The 17,359-nt window shown below is 44.8% G+C and overlaps 1 non-coding gene and 1 pseudogene across 1 annotated transcript; one reads left to right on the top strand and one right to left on the bottom strand.

Annotated features, from left to right (window-relative positions):
• Positions 1-4,572: 4,572 nt before the first annotated feature.
• LOC147009612 (signal recognition particle RNA) lies at positions 4,573-4,713 on the top strand (annotated as a pseudogene).
• Positions 4,714-11,094: 6,381 nt separating this feature from the next.
• On the bottom strand, positions 11,095-11,166 carry TRNAP-UGG (transfer RNA proline (anticodon UGG)). The gene has a single exon. It is a non-coding gene; the product is annotated as a tRNA-Pro (tRNA).
• Positions 11,167-17,359: the final 6,193 nt, after the last annotated feature.

Here is a 17,359-nt window from a genome sequence, read left to right as displayed (position 1 = left end):
AGGAAAAACTGCTTTGGCAGTTCCAATGCTCTGTTCAAGAGTACGGGTCCAAAAAAAACAAAAACATCAAAATGGTACAAGAGCTTCCTTTTCAATCGTTGAAAAGTTACCCTCCAAAGCTGACAGTTCACCATGCATAGGATACAGGCTGGAGAATATCATTGTTTTGTTGCTGTAAGATAAAGCATCAACTGAGAAATGGTTTTTCAGTATCACAGTACAGAATGCCAACACTTCAGTCAGTAGTTCCCAAACTTTTTGTTCATGACCCAAAATTTGAAATGATTCATGACTCAAATGGAACCGGTACCCATGATAAAAATTGTCGGAGAAAACGCTTTTCGACACGAAAAACACTCTTCAAAAAGCTTGATTTTGAAGGGAGGGTTTCAAGTTTGGGTCATGACCCCAGGTTTGGGAACCCCTACTTTAGATGAATACAAACGTTTTATCTTGTCAAAGGCCTGACTACATTGGGATGACAACTGCTACTCAACACATTTATGTCGAAGTCTGTGGAGAGGTTCAGTAATGCTGCTCAGATTCAGAAAAAATTAAAACAATACTTCAACATCCTGAGGGATGCTTTGAGTTTGGTAATATTCGTGGGAGTAAGAGAGGGATAGATGACTTCAGTCTTAAACTTACTGGGCCTTATGCCATAAGCACTAACAATATGACCAATACATTTTATTTCTGAGAGCATAAATAAAATCTACACTTGGCTTGTTTCATTTAACATACAGATTGGCTGTTGTGATGCCAAACAAGCTGATGGTTCGCTTAAAGTGCATCTCAACCTGAGGTGTATAGGATTATTACCTTGGCCAGCTATGGGAGAAGAATATCTTTTCGTAATGTGATGAAACATGGAAAAAGTTGGTGGTAGAGAGAACTCAACAGGCACTCGGAAGAGTGCATACCTTCACCAGGCTGATTAGTTTATGTTTTGTATCCGACTGATAGGCTGGATCTCGATTCGGACCTGGACTAAAATTTAATCGGCTTGTTCTTGTCACACACCCAACATGTCCACCAAGTTTCGTCCGAATCCATCCACAACTTTTTGAGACCAAGCTATATATCATTTTTAGCCCGAGTTCTCAATGGTGAAGAATTACTTTTTAAAATTCGAGTGGTCGGATCCGGATCTTCACTAAAATTGAATCAATTTGTCCTCGTCACACAAACAACCTGTCCACAAAGTTTCTGCAGAATCCTTCCATAACTTTTTGAGATATTGTGCTATATCTCGGTTTTGGCCTCATATCTCTCGATGGTGAAGAATCACTTTAAACATTCGAGTATCCGGATATTATCCGAAAGAATCAAATTATTTCGTCCTTGTCACACACTCAACCTGTCCACCAAATCCATCCACAACTTTTTGAGATGTCCTGTTCACAGACAGACAGACCGGTGCAAACACAACTTCCGCCCACCTTTGGTGGCAGAGGTAACTGAAGTTAATTGAACACATTGCCCTGCTCTGGTGTTCAAATACATTCTTCAATTGAAGTAAAATAAGGATTTTAAAATTCGTTTAAAATAAAAACCAGACATTTAGTGCATTTTCCATCCAATCATCAGGCAACTTTTTTATGAAGCGAACTGGCTAACTTTTACCATTGCACACATTTATTGAGTCAACTTGGTTGTGGGATGGCTTTGTAGGCCATAAAATACAAGTTGAGTCTTTACTGGAGTGTTGGGAAACGAGGTGCACAGAGCACACTGCACAAGCACTTCTACACTTTCCATTTGAGATGCTTCGAGCAAGATAAAATTCCCAGCCCGAACCGAAAAAAAAGTCAGAAGTCTCGAATCAAACTTTTTCATACACACAGTCGAGTCTCGTGGAAGAGCTAGTACTAGTACACTAAACGGATCAGGACCGAACAGGACAAAAGGATCTCTGAAGACCATAAAATACAAGTCGATGAGTCTCTCCTTAGTGTTGGGAAAGGTACACGGAGCACACTGCACAAGCACAAACACATCTGCATTTGCCACTAACCAACCCTAACCCAACCCTAACCATAACTGTACAAGCACATCTACATTTACCACTAGAGACAGTTCCAGCCCAAATTATCTGAGCTTGAACCAAAAAAAAAAACCAGGAAAAGGCAGAAATGCCGAATTTTGGAATTCCCAGTAAACGATTTTCCGGCAAGAAACACAAAGTTGGGCTACATTTGTTTGAATTTTTTTTCAGCTCAAGCTCGAGAAAATTAGGCTTGCACCATCTCTCACTTCTATCATACGTGGCGTGTCAGTAGTGTGGCCCAACTGCTGCCGCTGTGACACAATGGACAACATAGAACATAATGAGCACGAAAATATTATCTGAATTCTGTGTTGAGCGGAACTTTCATCGGAGTCCTTTCTCATCCCATTCGCACAATGACCTCTGCTGACATTTCACAACACAGTCGATGGTTGTGAACGCCTATTACTAGTACAGGACTTTCAAAACGACATAATACACCACAGAATGTTCGGTGTGCATGTGCAGAAACCCCAAGAAACAGCAGTCAATCAAGCACGTTAACATATATCGTGCGTGTGAGATAAGGACCGAGTTAAAATGGCAAACAAAGCTTGAAAAAGAAGCCGGAAATACTTGGAAAAGTACTTGAGAGAAGTGATGGGCCTCTGCATAATAAAAGTTTTTTTGTATATATAGTCGAGGGTCGTGGAGACCGGGTGTAGTGGCGTGCGCCTGTAAATCGGCTACTCGGAGGCTTGGGTTGGAGGATCACTTGAGGACGGGTGCTCTGCACTGGGCCACGCTATGAGAGGGTGTAGGGCAGCCCGGAATCATGGCGAAACCCAATCCTTATCCCTGTGTCGTAAGAGGCGACTAGGGTTGCGTCAGGAAGGGCATCCGGCGTAAAAACTATGCCAAATCAGTATGCGGATCATAATGGATGATCCGCTGTGGCGATCTTTCTTGGACCTTGGATCGAGGCTCCCTAACGGGAGTAGCCGAAAGTCGAACAACAACAACAACAGTGGAGAGTCGTGGAATTGTGGATCACGGCGTAGCAGGCAAAAACAGGACGCAAAACTCGCATGCATGGAGAAGGAAACTCCAAGAGGAAAAAAAACTGGTAAATGAGGAGGAATTTTTGTGGGGTTAACAAGGGTGGAAAAGATCATGGTTTTGGATTGGGGACGATCTGAGATGGCGGTGAACAGCTATCTTGAAGACCTGGAGGGAAGAATGAGATTGAAGAGGATGCGGAAGTTGATTCCAAAGATGGGGGGGGAAAAAGAGGAACAAATGAGTGGAGGAGAGCAGTAATCCTGGCTTTCGGTAGTTTTACCAGAAGATGGTAATGGTGGACTGTGTGAGCCCTGCAGCAACCTGGGGGGGGGGGGTGGGAAAGGGAGCAGAAAGAGCAGGTGGTGCAAGATCAGAAAGGAGGTGGTTGAAGACAGAGAGAACACTGACCTGTCTGCGCCGGGGAAGTGATAGACCCAGAGACTCAGCTTCATCACGGGCGATTCCAATGAAGTTGAAGGCCTTAGTTTCCACAGCGTCAAGCTGAGCAAGATGTGAGGCAGAGGAGCCAGCCCAGAGGGGAGAGCAGTACTCCATCAAGCTGTGGATGAAAGCTTTGTGGATGGATAGGAGTTCAGATGTGCCAAAGAAGGAATTTGTACGATGGAGATGCCCAGTCCACGGCTGGCTTTGGAGGCCAACGTTGAAATGTGTTTGTCCAAGAAATATCGTGGGAGTTTGAATGGCTGATCAGACGGACATGAAGCAATTGCTTAACCCCGCTTTTGGACTCACGTGCGCAGGGTACAACGACATGTACACAAACAGTTTGGAATGTGCTTGCACATCCCCTCCTAATTCAAGCAAGTCAACACGTTACAAATTAAGCAAGTTAGTATAAGTAAACATTTCTCCAACACACTGCCATTGCACATTTGAGAAGAAATCAAAATACTGTTCTTGAATTTGAACAAAACTCTGAAAACATTGTAAAATTTCATCGCATCATGAGAAATCTCACCTTTTTGCAGATCATGTGGAGGTATGTAGGAAACCATAATCCTTTAAAAGTCACTTTCTCTCAATCACTGGAATTAAATAAGTAAAAATATCTGTTGAAAATTAATTTTGCTTCTTTCTACCACAATGGGATGGTTTCAAAAAAAAAAATGTATTTTTCACCAACCTTTATGAATGTCTTCTTCTTCTGATGTGTACGTTGCGTGGTGGTTAAACATCGATATACTAGCTGAGATACCCATTCTTTGCCTGGGTAAACTCCATTAGCGTGGTGAAGCGATCGGTCCCGTACGTGCATACGTACATGTCTGCATTTTCTTATTCCCTTTTCTCTGGGTTATTTCATTTCCTCTGGAACCGCTTGTCAGATTGATGCGAAATTTTCACCATTGTTGCGACGACTCATGTAAAATGATTAAATGGTAATTTATGACGTTATAGGTCATGTGGAGTGGCAGCCATGGTGGAAAAAAGGAGAAATGTTGGACCTCTATCTCCAAAACCACTCTGTGGCAAAAAAATTATAGCTTGGCAACTGTCAAACCGGGCGTAGTGGCGTGCGCCTGTAATCCGGCTACTCGGAGGCTTGGGTTGGAGGATCGCTTGATGACGGGAGCCCTGCACTGGGCTGCGCTATGAGAGGGTGTAGGGCAGCCCGGAATCATGGTGAAACCCAATCCTTATCCCTGTGTCGTAAGAGGCAACCAGGGTTGCGTCAGGAAGGGCATCCGGCGTAAAACCTGTGCCAAGTCAGTATGCGGATCATAACGGATGATCCGCTGTGGCGACCCCTAACGGGAGCAGCTGAAAGACGAACAACAACTTGGCAACTGTCACACGTACACCCCATGGGGAATCAGTGTGATTTTTTAAATGTCATAGGTACCTTCCTCAATATTGGTCAATAGAAAAAAAAAATATGACATCATCAGTCACGTGGTTCGGCAGCCATATTAATATTTAAAAAAAACAAACCTCCAAAATGGCTGAAGAGATCGAGGAGAAACTTTACAGGTATGAACACATGATGAACAAAAAGTTCCCACCTATGATGTCATAGGTCACATGGTTTGGCAGCTCTTGGATTTACTCTGAAACCTTTAAAAAAAAAATCATCTCCAGAAAGCTGAACAGATTGAGGGACAACTTCATACATGTTCCCTTAGCATTGGGGATACCAGGGTGTTCATGAATAATTGATAGGTCAGATGGTTTGGCAGCCATATTGGATTTAAGGAAAATATATTTTTTAATTCTCGCTTGAACTGCTGCATCAATCGACGTGAAACTTCAAAATTCTGATCTCGTAGTGATGGGGAATATATGTCTGAAATTTCAACCTGATCAGACACATGGTCTGGCAGCCAGCATGATTACCCTCGCGAAAGGAGAGGGTATTGCATTTGAGTCCATTTGTTTGTTTGTCTGTCTCTGTTTGTTTGTCCGCACAGAAATTTTGTGTTTTTCTCCACAACCACTCGTCAGATTGAGACAAAATTTCCACCATTGCGGCGACTGCCCATGTAGAATGTTTTAATGATAATTATGATGCCGTAGGTCACGTGGTGTGACAGCCATATTGGAAAAACTTTGGACCTTTGTATCTCTGAAACCACACTAAGTGAAAAACTTGAAACTTGGCACAGAGCAAGTACTCCTCATGGGAAATGAGTTTGATTTTTTTTAATGATGCCATAGGTGCTCTTGTTATGACGTCATCACTGCATATGTAGAACACCACATCCGATTAGTAAGAAAAATTTTGAGGGTCAAGTCGGGATAAAATGGTCCACAGAAAAAAAAAATTCATGACGTCATCAGTCATGTGATTTGACAGCCATATTATTGTTTTTTTTTAAAACCTTCAAAAATTTTCTCTGAAGTGGCTGAACAAATTGAAGCGAAACTTTACACGTGTCAATGAGGAACAAAAGGTTCACACATATGATATTTTTACGGTTCTCGGAACCGTATGCATACAACATACAGTTGTCCCGAGTGAGTTATTTTATTAATATACGTGTAGTTCGGTCCCTACCTTTTGTCTAGTGGGAAGATGAGGGAGTGTGTTGCGATGGGCTATAGTTAGGATTAATAAATAATTTTTTCCCCTTTTATTTTATTTCCCCTTTTATTTGATCCACGGTACCTTCATCTCCCTTGCTACCCTCGTCTCGTCTCCTGAGCCCAAATCCCGACGGGCACTTTGGGCTGGACAAGCGCTTCCACCGTCTACCCGCTATCTCGTTTTCTGAGGCAGAATCCCGAGGTTCGTTGTAGTAGCTGTGCCACCATTCACTTTCCCAAACCCAGACAAGGCAGTGTGGGCGGTCCTTACCAGTGTCTGGCCAAAACCCAGCCCAGGAAGGCGGACCACCTGAAGCCCCGGTCCAATCGGGACGGACAATGACGTTGGTTTCACCATGGCTCCTCCCCGAGCTACAGGCTGTATAAAGCACAGACCTCCGAGTTGTCGTTGGAATTGTGAAGAGTTGGATGCGAGGGAAGGTTGGCGTTGGATTTGAAAGGTCGCGGTTGGTTTTTGAAAGGGATAAGTCGGAGTTGGTGGATGCGAAGGACCCCAACCAAGCCTCTGTCTGGTACTGCTACTGCTGATCCCCTCCTTGGACTCCACTCTTCTCCACTCGAGCTCCTTCACGGACACGATCTCCACACGTGCGGCTGTGGACCAAACAACACAACCTTTGTCGGGTGCCGCACCACGGAGCATCCCTTTCCCCATAATGCTCAGGTACCCTAAACTGTGACCTCAACTCCCTCCCACCCTGGCTGCAGAAGACCTTTTTCTTTTCATTGGGTTTATTTTGTCCGAGTGTGTGTCAGAGTGTGTTGGCGCCTGTCCGTTAGATAAGCCTGTTAAAGACCTTTATTGTTGTAATTGTTGCTTTTATTAGTCTCGCGTTATGTTCGTTATGTTCATCAGTGGCTTGATGAAAACTTTCCCAGAAAGTGGATCGGCCGCCGCAGTCTGATCGAGTGGCCGGCACGCTCCCCAGACCTTACACCTCCAGAATTCTTTCTTTGGGGGCTCATGAAAGACCTTGTTTATCGTGAAAAGCCTTGTACCATTCAGGAATTGAAGGCTCATATCCCTGCAAAGTTTGAGGAAATTGATATCGAACTCTGCAGACGTGTGTGCCGCTCTGTGCCTGCTCGGCTGAAATTGTGCATCGATCACGAGGGAGGGCACTTTGAAAATCACAAGTAAAACAGCTTGGTACAGTTCCGTAATAATCTTTTCTTGAATAAATGGTTGGATAAACACGTCATTCATTTATTTCTACCTTCTTGTACACTGTAATACAAACGGCAAACAAACAATCAACTATCAGAAATAGGGTGCTACTTCTGACTCACCATGTATATTAGATGTCCTTATTTTATTTTTTACGGAAATTTCAAGGGGCTAACCCGAATTTTGGTTGATATTTATGGGAAAAAAAAATATGAACCCGAAAAAAAATTGCCTAGGGTCTCGGGAACCCGAAAATACCAGCTGTCAAAAATTGTAAAAAAAATGTGCATTTTAATGTTTTTTTGTATTTCTATGTCAGAGATATTTTTCATGAAATTTTTGCGTGCTTACTGGTTGGTTCGAACGTGAATAACACGGAAAAAATGTTTTTGATCCCCAAGAAGTGTCACATATGTCCCGAAACGTGGCTCAAAAATTGGGAAATTTTCCATTTTCAACATGAAATTATGTCTTTTGTTCTTGTACTGACATGGTTTGTTGTACGTATGAGATATTTATTGTTTAGATCTGTTGTATTGTCTGCTCATTACTCCATTGAATCACTGAGTCCGTCAGTCAGTGACTGACTGATTGCCGTCAATTTCAGGTCTGGTATCCGGTCATTCAGGCATTTAGCGAAATTGCTTTTCGTGAACTAATGATAACTATTCTGTCGTTTCAGAATATATCCTGAATTCAGACCTGACATTGTTAAAGCGAATGGATAAATATTCCGAAGTGAACGTTGATATATCTAAGGCAACGGTGAAAAAGTTTCTGGAACAGCTGTGGTATTTATCGGTAGAACTGATACCATTATGTCTATTTGACCGAAACGTGTCAATTGAGACAAAAAGAAAAATATCTCAAACTCTAAAAGAACAAGACGATGACGATGATGAAGCACCGAAAAGAGCTGTTGTTCACCAGAAAGATATCATGCGCCGAAAACTGGAAGATTTCGCATCTCCTAGAAGCAGAAGTTTTTTTTGATGTCCTGACATTTGAACTCTGACTTTCTGCACAAAGACCCGGATCAATGGGAAACTGAAGATAGTTTTGTACAGAGCCGTACTATCGTCAGCAAGCTGAAAGTTGTGAATGACTGTGCAGAGCGTGGTGTAGCCCTGGCGACTGAGTACAACAGTCTTATTACACTATTACAGCTTGGTGTTGGCTCAGTGGTTCGGGTGGCGGCTTGAGATCCTAGGGTCCTGAGTCCAAGCCCCGTCGGCCGCTGAATTAATACACCAGGGGGTTGACTCAGCCCGTCATCCTTCCGAGGTCGGTGAAATGAGTACCAGTTCCAGTGTGTGTACTGGTAGAGGGGCACTGCATCAGCGACACAGTCACCTTCAAGAAATGATAACTACCCCGGCAGCTAAGCTGCCATACGACCACCACCACCAGTCTTATTACGTACGATGAGGAGCAAAAGCAGTACCTATTACAAGCGGTAACTGATCACCGAAAACGATTCCTGGACTGTAAGAACTCAACTTTGAACAAGTGAACTGTAGCTCTTGTCCCGTCTGTTCAAAGACTCCGTCTGAAAACTGCGGAGTTCGAAAAACGCGAAAAATACATAAAATCTTGATTTTTTTTTTAGACGTTTCAAGTTTCACTGAGACGGACTGGGAAAATTTTTCCAAGTTGAACAATATTTTTCTGCAGTATTTCAGATTCTAATGCACCAGAAAACATCATACGTTACATGTCAATGTCATTTTGGCATAAGATTAAATAAAATAAAAATATAAAATGAATTTCTTTTTATTCAAATTTCGATGGACGGAAGCAACCCCTAAAATATTTTTTTTTCAGGTTCATATTTTTTTATATTTTTCTTTTCACATAAATATCAACCGAAATTCAGGTTAGCCCCTTGAAATTTCCGAAAAAAATAAAATAAGGACAGTCCAACTGTATATGTATATAAAATTATATAATTATACAGGATATCAGGTGAGATTCGGTGGTGCAATGATGAGAGCATTTTTCACTGGGATTGTGTGTGAAGAATCTGAGGTGGGAGGATGGAGGGGAAGGGTGGGATTGGGAAGAGGAAGGGGAACGGGGGAGGGTGTGTGGGAAGAGGGAGGAGGAGGATGTGTGGGAAGAGGGAGGGGAGGATGTGTGGGAAGAGGGAGGGGAGGGTGTGTGGGAAGAGGGAGGGGAGGATGTGTGGGAAGAGGGAGGGGAGGATGTGTGGGAAGAATCTGAGGTGGGAGGATGGAGGGGAAGGGTGGGATTGGGAAGAGGAAGGGGAACGGGGAGGGTGTGTGGGAAGAGGGAGGAGGAGGATGTGTGGGAAGAGGGAGGGGAGGATGTGTGGGAAGAGGGAGGGGAGGATGTGTGGGAAGAATCTGAGGTGGGAGGATGGAGGGGAAGGGTGGGATGGGGAAGAGGAAGAGGGAGGGGAGGGTGTGTGGGAAGAGGGAGGGGAGGGTGTGTGGGAAGAGGGAGGGGAGGGTGGGTGGGAAGAGGGAGGGGAGGGGGTGTGGGAAGAGAGAGGGGGGGGTGCGTAGGAAGAGGGAGGGGAGGGTGTGTGGGAAGAGGGAGGGGAGGGTGTGTGGGAAGAGGGAGGGGAGGGTGTGTGGGAAGAGGGAGGGGAGGGTGTGTGGGAAGAGGGAGGGGAGGGTGTGTGGGAAGAGGGAGGGGAGGGTGTGTGGGAAGAGGGAGGGGAGGGTGTGTGGGAAGAGGGAGGGGAGGGTGTGTGGGAAGAGGGAGGGGAGGGTGTGTGGGAAGAGGGAGGGGAGGGTGTGTGGGAAGAGGGAGGGAGGGTGTGTGGGAAGAGGGAGGGGAGGATGTGTGGGAAGAGGGAGGGGAGGGTGTGTGGGAAGAGGGAGGGGAGGGTGTGTGGGAAGAGGGAGGGGAGGATGTGTGGGAAAGAGGGAGGGGAGGGTGTGTGGGAAGAGGGAGGGGAGGGTGTGTGGGAAGAGGGAGGGGAGGGTGTGTGGGAAGAGGGAGGGGAGGGTGTGTGGGAAGAGGGAGGGGAGGGTGTGTGGGAAGAGGGAGGGGAGGGTGTGTGGGAAGAGGGAGGGGAGGATGTGTGGGAAGAGGGAGGGGAGGGTGTGTGGGAAGAGGGAGGGGAGGGTGTGTGGGAAGAGGGAGGGGAGGATGTGTGGAAAGAGGGAGGGGAGGGTGTGTGGAAAGAGGGAGGGGAGGATGTGTGGGAAGAGGGAGGGGAGGGTGTGTGGGAAGAGGGAGGGGAGGGTGTGTGGGAAGAGGGAGGGGAGGGTGTGTGGGAAGAGGGAGGGAGAGGGTGAGATTGGGAAGAGGGAGGGGTGGGGAGGGTGTGTGGGAAGAGGGAGGGGGTGGGTGTGTGGGAAGAGGGAGGGGTGCGTGTATGGGAAGAGGGAGGGGAGGGTGGGATTGGGAAGAGGGAGGGTGGGGGAAGAGGGAGGGGGGTGTGTGGGAAGAGGGAGGGAGGGTGTGTGGGAAGAGGAAGGAGGGTGTGAAGAGGGAGGGGGTGGGGAAGGTGTGTGGGAAGAGGGAGGGGTGGGGAAGGTGTGTGGGAAGAGTGTGGTGGGGGAGGAGGGACATCAGGATATTAAAACAAAAAGTATCGTTGAACGCACAGGAAGATGAGCTCCGTTGCCGCAGGAGGTTTTTTGGCCCATCACAACTTGCGCAATCATAACCACCGATGGTTTTCTGCCTGTTTTGTCCTTTTAAATGTGGAATATGAAGCAACGAAGCAGCTTGGACCATTTTAAAAGTCCTTGGTGTGATTCAGCCCCAGGGATCGAACCACTGATCTCACAGCGGACACGAAAAAGAAACACCACTGAGGATGATATGAAAAGGGCTCGTCCGGGATTTGAACCCGGGACCTCTCGCACCCAAAGCGAGAATCATACCCCTAGACCAACGAGCCGCACAATGTCAAAATTATTTTTTTTAAAACAAGACAAACAGAGAAGTGCATTCTGTGCACACCAGCACCACCTGTACCACCGACTTCAGTCCTATTTACAAGTCACAAAGAAGTTGAGAAACCAGAAACCTGCACAACCCTTCCGTCCCCTTTACTCACAAACTTTCTTCTTTCTATGTGTCACGAATTCACGAAACGTCGTTTGAACCACATCGGATTCTTCTTCAACCATTTAAAATTTATCACTTCTCTCCATCGTTTATATCTCGCACCCAAAACACGTATTAACAGAGCATCGCTTTCAGCTTAAAATCTCACGGAATCGGATTCTGCCCAAAAATATTCGACACTGAAAAAGCGAGGAGGAAAAAAAAATGTCCGACAAGCCGAGCTAGAAAATACACCCCCGTTAGTATTTTCAGAGCTCGACCCGATGAACGGTTGTGGTTGTTGATTCCTTGTGTTTATTGTGATTTCTCCGTTTGGGTTTTCTTTCTTTGTTCTTTTCCCTCGTAATTGAATGTGTCTGCATTTTGTTGAGACCGTACGTCAAAAACCGTTCAGCGGAGGCAATTTAAACTTTAGCACGTGTTACATGACTATGTGATAGTCAGTGTTGTCGGCCGGGGTTCGGTGGCGATAAACGACCACCAGGTGGAGCAGTGGAGTCGTCTCCCACCGAACACCCGGAATTTAGGTCGTGACTCTCGGATAAGTCCGAAAGGTCACGGGTCATTTAAATACCGTGGTCGCCAATTCTCTGACGGCGTGGGGTATGGTTAATAGCCAAATTTCAAAATACTGTACCTCAGTACCCACGTCATCAAATTACCGGGGAAATCACACCCTCGGCCGACTTTGTCCAAACCGAGTCGCTTTCACCGACTCTGATCCAGCGTAACCGAGCGGTAGTTACCAAAGCCGCGCTGGACCCAATGACAACTTACCGGCCCAAACGGCCTCACTAATTCTCAATATGCACCGTGCTGGACCAATGGGAGAAAGCACAGAAAACGAGCTGGTACATTTAACACGTGGGTTTATTTATAACCAATAATCGGGTAGGGGAGCACACAAAGAGCAGAGTTATCAGAATAAAGAAATGTAATGTACAATGAACACGGCACTTAGACAGTTTCTACTTAACAGAGTGGCGCCACACACACACACACACACACACACACACACACACACACACACACACACACACACACACACACACACACACACACACACACACACCCAAAGAAATGATGGCCACGGCCTTTATTTCGGCCCTTCAGCTCGGGAGGGAAAAGCGAGCTAAGGGCAGGTGCCTATTCTTGCACCTGTCCACCTCGTGCGGTCTGGTCGAGCTTGTCCGGTGGTGGGACTCAAACCCACCGCCAACGACGCAGCACCAAGCTCCAGGGACCAGGAACAATGCCACGGACGCCAGTCAGCACGGGAACGGACGAGACGAGAACGCCAGTAGGCAAGATGAGGCTTCCTCTCTTTTACGACGGGGCCAACCTTCTCTATGGCTCGCCACACTCCTCTTTTCCTTCCCCTCCCCCGCGGGTCGAGGGAAACGCTCTGAGGTACTCGCCTCCGGATTGGACAAGGGGTTGTCGGGCGACTCGTGGCCGCCATTGATTGGCGGAGGGAACCTCACCCTGTACGTGACACGCTGCACATGGGCGATGGATGGCAATGGTGCAAAAACGAAGGATGAAGATTAAAAGATATAAAAAAACCTGACTATAAAAGTAACTCGTAGCGCACACACGAAATTCTCATTAGACAGAAGGACGGGACCCTGACTATAAACACATACTTATCGAAATAACTGACCTGCGGGGGCTGCTGTCTGTCTGTGTGCAAATGGTCAGCTTCGGTCAATTTTCTAAAATCCTCAATTTTGATCCAATTGACTTGAAATGTGAACAGGATTTTCAGATCGGTTCACTGAATTCAACCACCAATTATTTTTGAGGTCAACATCGGCCAAATTTCTAAAATTGTCAATTTTCTAGCGATTGACTTGAAATTTGAACAAGCTTTTCATAAAAATGACCATCATGCGTCACGTCGTCTGGCAGCCATATTGGATCCAAGGGAAAAATATTTTTAAATCTTCGTAGGAGAAACCGCTTAACCGATCAATACAAAATTTAACTAATTAATCAACTACCCATGGGAAATATGGTTTGATAAATATGACGTCATCGGGCACATGGTCTGGCACCCATATTGGATCAAAGGAAAAAAAACCTTAAAAAAAACAAGAGTTGGCTCGCACCAACTCAAAATTAGTTAGTATGTATTCCATGAATACCATCTAGTGAGTGTTGTGGTTGCTTTTGTTATAAGAAGCGGTCTTGCAAGAATGCCACTATTATATAGGCTATCTTAACACGGACATATACCTTAACACGGACTTCCCCCAAGGTGGAACACCCCCTTAGATTGGGGGCAAGTTAAATCGTTACAATCTCCATTGGTCAACCTCCACTGTTCATGCGTAAAGACTCATGGAAGCAGTTTTGTTCACGAAAGATAGTTGCCGCTTACCTAGAAGCCTAGCAAGTCGAGACGGCTCTGATCCGTTCATCTGAGGGAGACATGATAAGTATAGAATACCATAAGCATGTCGAGTTTTCTCAAAACTTTCCTCAGTTTAATAGCGACTGTTGGATCCCTTCCAGTATGGTGACAATCTCCACTAGGGTGACCATCCCCATAAGATGATTCACCTCGTACTCAAGTGAAGTACACAACTGCCGTGCAGACCTTACCATGCTGTTTAACCCCCTGGGGATCTTTGCCTGGTCAAGGGTTAACAATGACCATCACCACCGCACCTCAGCACAGAGAGCCCTTTCCTGTGTGTTTTATATTTCACAGCTCACGCGCACTCAGCACGGCATTTCCTCAGGAGGAATTTCTTTCTCCCCATTGATACCAACTGAGCTGTTGCTTCATTTTCTCAGGAATTCAACTCCCATACTGCTTTCTCCTTCTTCACTCTTGAATCTCATTCTTCCCTCCAGGTCTTCAAGACTGCTGTTCATCATCACCCTACATCCAAAGCCATGAAATTTTCCTTGGTGAATAGGCCAGATATTCACAGGGACAAAACACAAGATATGATTAAGCACGGAAAAAGTATACGAAAACACAACAACACAGAGACAAAAAGATGAAGAGATACGACGGATCTCGTCTGAATACTAAGCTTTGATAAACTGGAAAGAGGTACTGCACGATCAAAGTTTAATGCACTTTGACCCAGAACCGGAAGTTCATGTACAGGTCTAAAGATTCAGTAAACTTAATGAGAAACAAGTACAAACTTAAAATTAACTTTGCACGGTGCACCCCCCACGTTATGGGTGCCAGCTGCTGTTCAAGGTCCAAGCCTGCAAACTTGTAGTTCGCTGTATCAGCAGCGACCTTACTTTATGGTCTTTCCTTCAGTTCTTTCCAAAGGGTAGCACATTGTTTGTATTTGAGCAAACTTTTTCCACGAAATGGAATTACTTTGCTGTGAGCTGAAGTTACGTGCATGCAGCAAAAGTCAGAAAAAAAAGTCTTCAAAATCGTCTCCTGAGACACCGGCGTCTGACAACATGTACATCACCATGTTCCCCAATATAGACGTTTGGTGAAACATTGCGTGTGATTGGCCAAGGGATGCGTAACACTGCTCATGATTCATGAGAAACGTGCCGTGATTTGACATTATGCAGAAAATAAAATTGCATGTTTTTCGTATATTTTTGCATTTTTTTTAGTTTTGGGTATATTTAGTGATTGAAGAGTTACGAATGTAAATTGAAAATATATGTTCTTAAACAATATGCAGCAAAAACTAAGCATCTACCAGGGGTGGGTCACGAAACGACACAATTCTGGAATTTAGCCCATGGTCTATTTGGAAGCAGCGGCATATTGAGGGGGATGCAGGGGGGGGGCATTTGCCGCCGGGCACCGGGGTGGAGATTCACAAGCAGTTTAACAAGTTTGCCCAGAATTTAGCTGGTCTCATAAAATTATGGATCATTACGACGTTTGATCGATATTTTCAGACTTTTGTCTTATGCGTGATAGTGTGACATCAAATATTAGTACATCAGCAGAATCCCTTGTTTTTTACTTGGGGAAATTCCTTGTTTTTTGGGTGGTCGCTCGACGACCATTATTCTCAGGTTTTCCGTCTGTCTGTATGTATGTAATGGACAGATCTGGAGGCCAGAGGAATCAACCAATTTTGATGAAACCTGACTGGTAGGTTCATACCAGGATCTCGTTGTATGCTTTTGAGCACCATTGCTATGGATGCCACCGTTGCCTTGCAACAGGACTTTGAAATTTTTTAAAAATCAAAAAAAAAAAATATCGAAAAAAAAAAAAAATCGGCTTCTGCGCTTTTACGCGCACGATAATCAACCTCTTGGTTAAAAAAATTTCAGCCCGATCCGTCAAAAACTGTATGACTAGTATGCAATTATATAGCGACCACCCATGTTGCCTACCGGCTTGTTATACTTGTTTATATAAAAATATAATAATAACAGCGAGATACCAGTGCTGCGCACTGGACGCATGTGATCACGAACCCTCTCCAGTCATAATGTCCTGGTAAAAGCGAACACGGTTTCTCAGTGTCAGATTCACCGTGTCGGAAAATCATGCAGGAATCGAGCATCATACAGAACAGGGAATTATCCACTGTAACGATGAATTGAAGAAATATTTGAACTGGAATTTAGTGTTCTTTTTATCATTCTTGTGGCATACTGCATCGAGTGGAGTGGTCAATGGACAAAAGTGGTCAATCCATACGAGAAGAGAGCCGGTTGTCTGAGTGTGTGTCTGTCTCCAATTTTCTCAGGGATGGTTGAACAGGTCTTCGTCAAATTTTCAGAGGTTCGTCAGTGAGTGCCAGGGAGTGTTTTAGCAAAAAGGTTTTTTTCGAAAATACTGAAAAAAAAACCTTCGTCGTTTTTCGATCGCTCTATACAGAGACATATTTGAGTCACCTGGAAATACCTGGAAATATTTGAGTCACGTAAGTAAATAGACCCCTTAAAATTCTTCATTTCATCTGTATAAACGCAGTTTTACTCAGTGATTTGTACTAATATTCGACTATTTCTTTGCAGAAACGAGTCGCTGCGTCTTGTATGACAATGAACTCCGTCTCGAACCCAGGGAGCACACAAACTTTCCGATTTTCAAGGAGGACGAATTGTTGGCTATTTGGAATGTGGAGTCAGCCAGCATCAGAGAGCTCAGAACCTTGGCATTCCGCTTTTTACGGTCAATCGGGTGATTGTGCAATTCACTAGCAAAGGCAAGGAATCCACAGCTTCCCATTCTGGTTGACCAAAATTCAAAGGAGAAAGAAGTGGGCTGATGAGACGGCCAACAGACCCTTGGAGTTTTGGCAAACTAATTTTTTCTGATGAGTCCCAATTTGCTCAATTTTCTGAGAGTAGATGCATATGGGTCTGAAGACTTCCCAGTCAAAAGTTTTCTTTGAATCGATTGCAGCCATCTGTCAAACACGGTGGTTTTTTAGAGATGGTGTGGGGAGCAATCTGGAGCGCTGGTCGGTCAGAGCTTGTGGAGTGTGATGGCAACATCAACTCGACGATATACATTTCTATCCTTGAAGATGGACGTCTTCCTGTCTTCTCCAATGGTCAGATGGTCAAAAACAACACTCTGTTCATGGAAGATGGAGCTCCATGCCACACTGCAAGTAAGACCAAAGAATGGCAGGACAGAAATGGGATCAAGCGACTTCCATGGCCAAGTCAGTCTCCTGACATGAATCCCATTGAACACCTCTGGGCCATATTGGATCGAGCTGTGCGGAAAAATTCCAGGAAACCAACATCACGAACAGAATTGCTAAACAGTTTGCTTAAGCCTGGGCAGAAATCCCACAAGAGAAAATTTCAGAACTTGTTAGTTCTATGCCTGAAAGAGTAAAAACATTGAAATCTGCAAAATGGCAAGTCCACAAAATATAAGTTAATGTATTAAAATGGATCAAATATACTTCAAATGTTCAATAAATAAATTATTTTAAAATCATGGTGTCTATTTACTTCTATCATGTCTCTGTCGTGCCAAAGCCTTTTTGATTAATGACAGTTATATTGAAGTACACATATGTATAAATAAATACAAAATAATTACC

The sequence above is a fragment of the Eptatretus burgeri genome, chromosome 17 (assembly GCF_056783735.1).
Source record: "Eptatretus burgeri isolate ZD-2024b chromosome 17, Ebu_testis_v1, whole genome shotgun sequence".
Lineage (NCBI taxonomy): Eukaryota > Metazoa > Chordata > Myxini > Myxiniformes > Myxinidae > Eptatretus > Eptatretus burgeri.
Note: the sequence above shows the minus strand (reverse complement) of the source record. Positions and strands in the feature narration are given on the sequence as shown.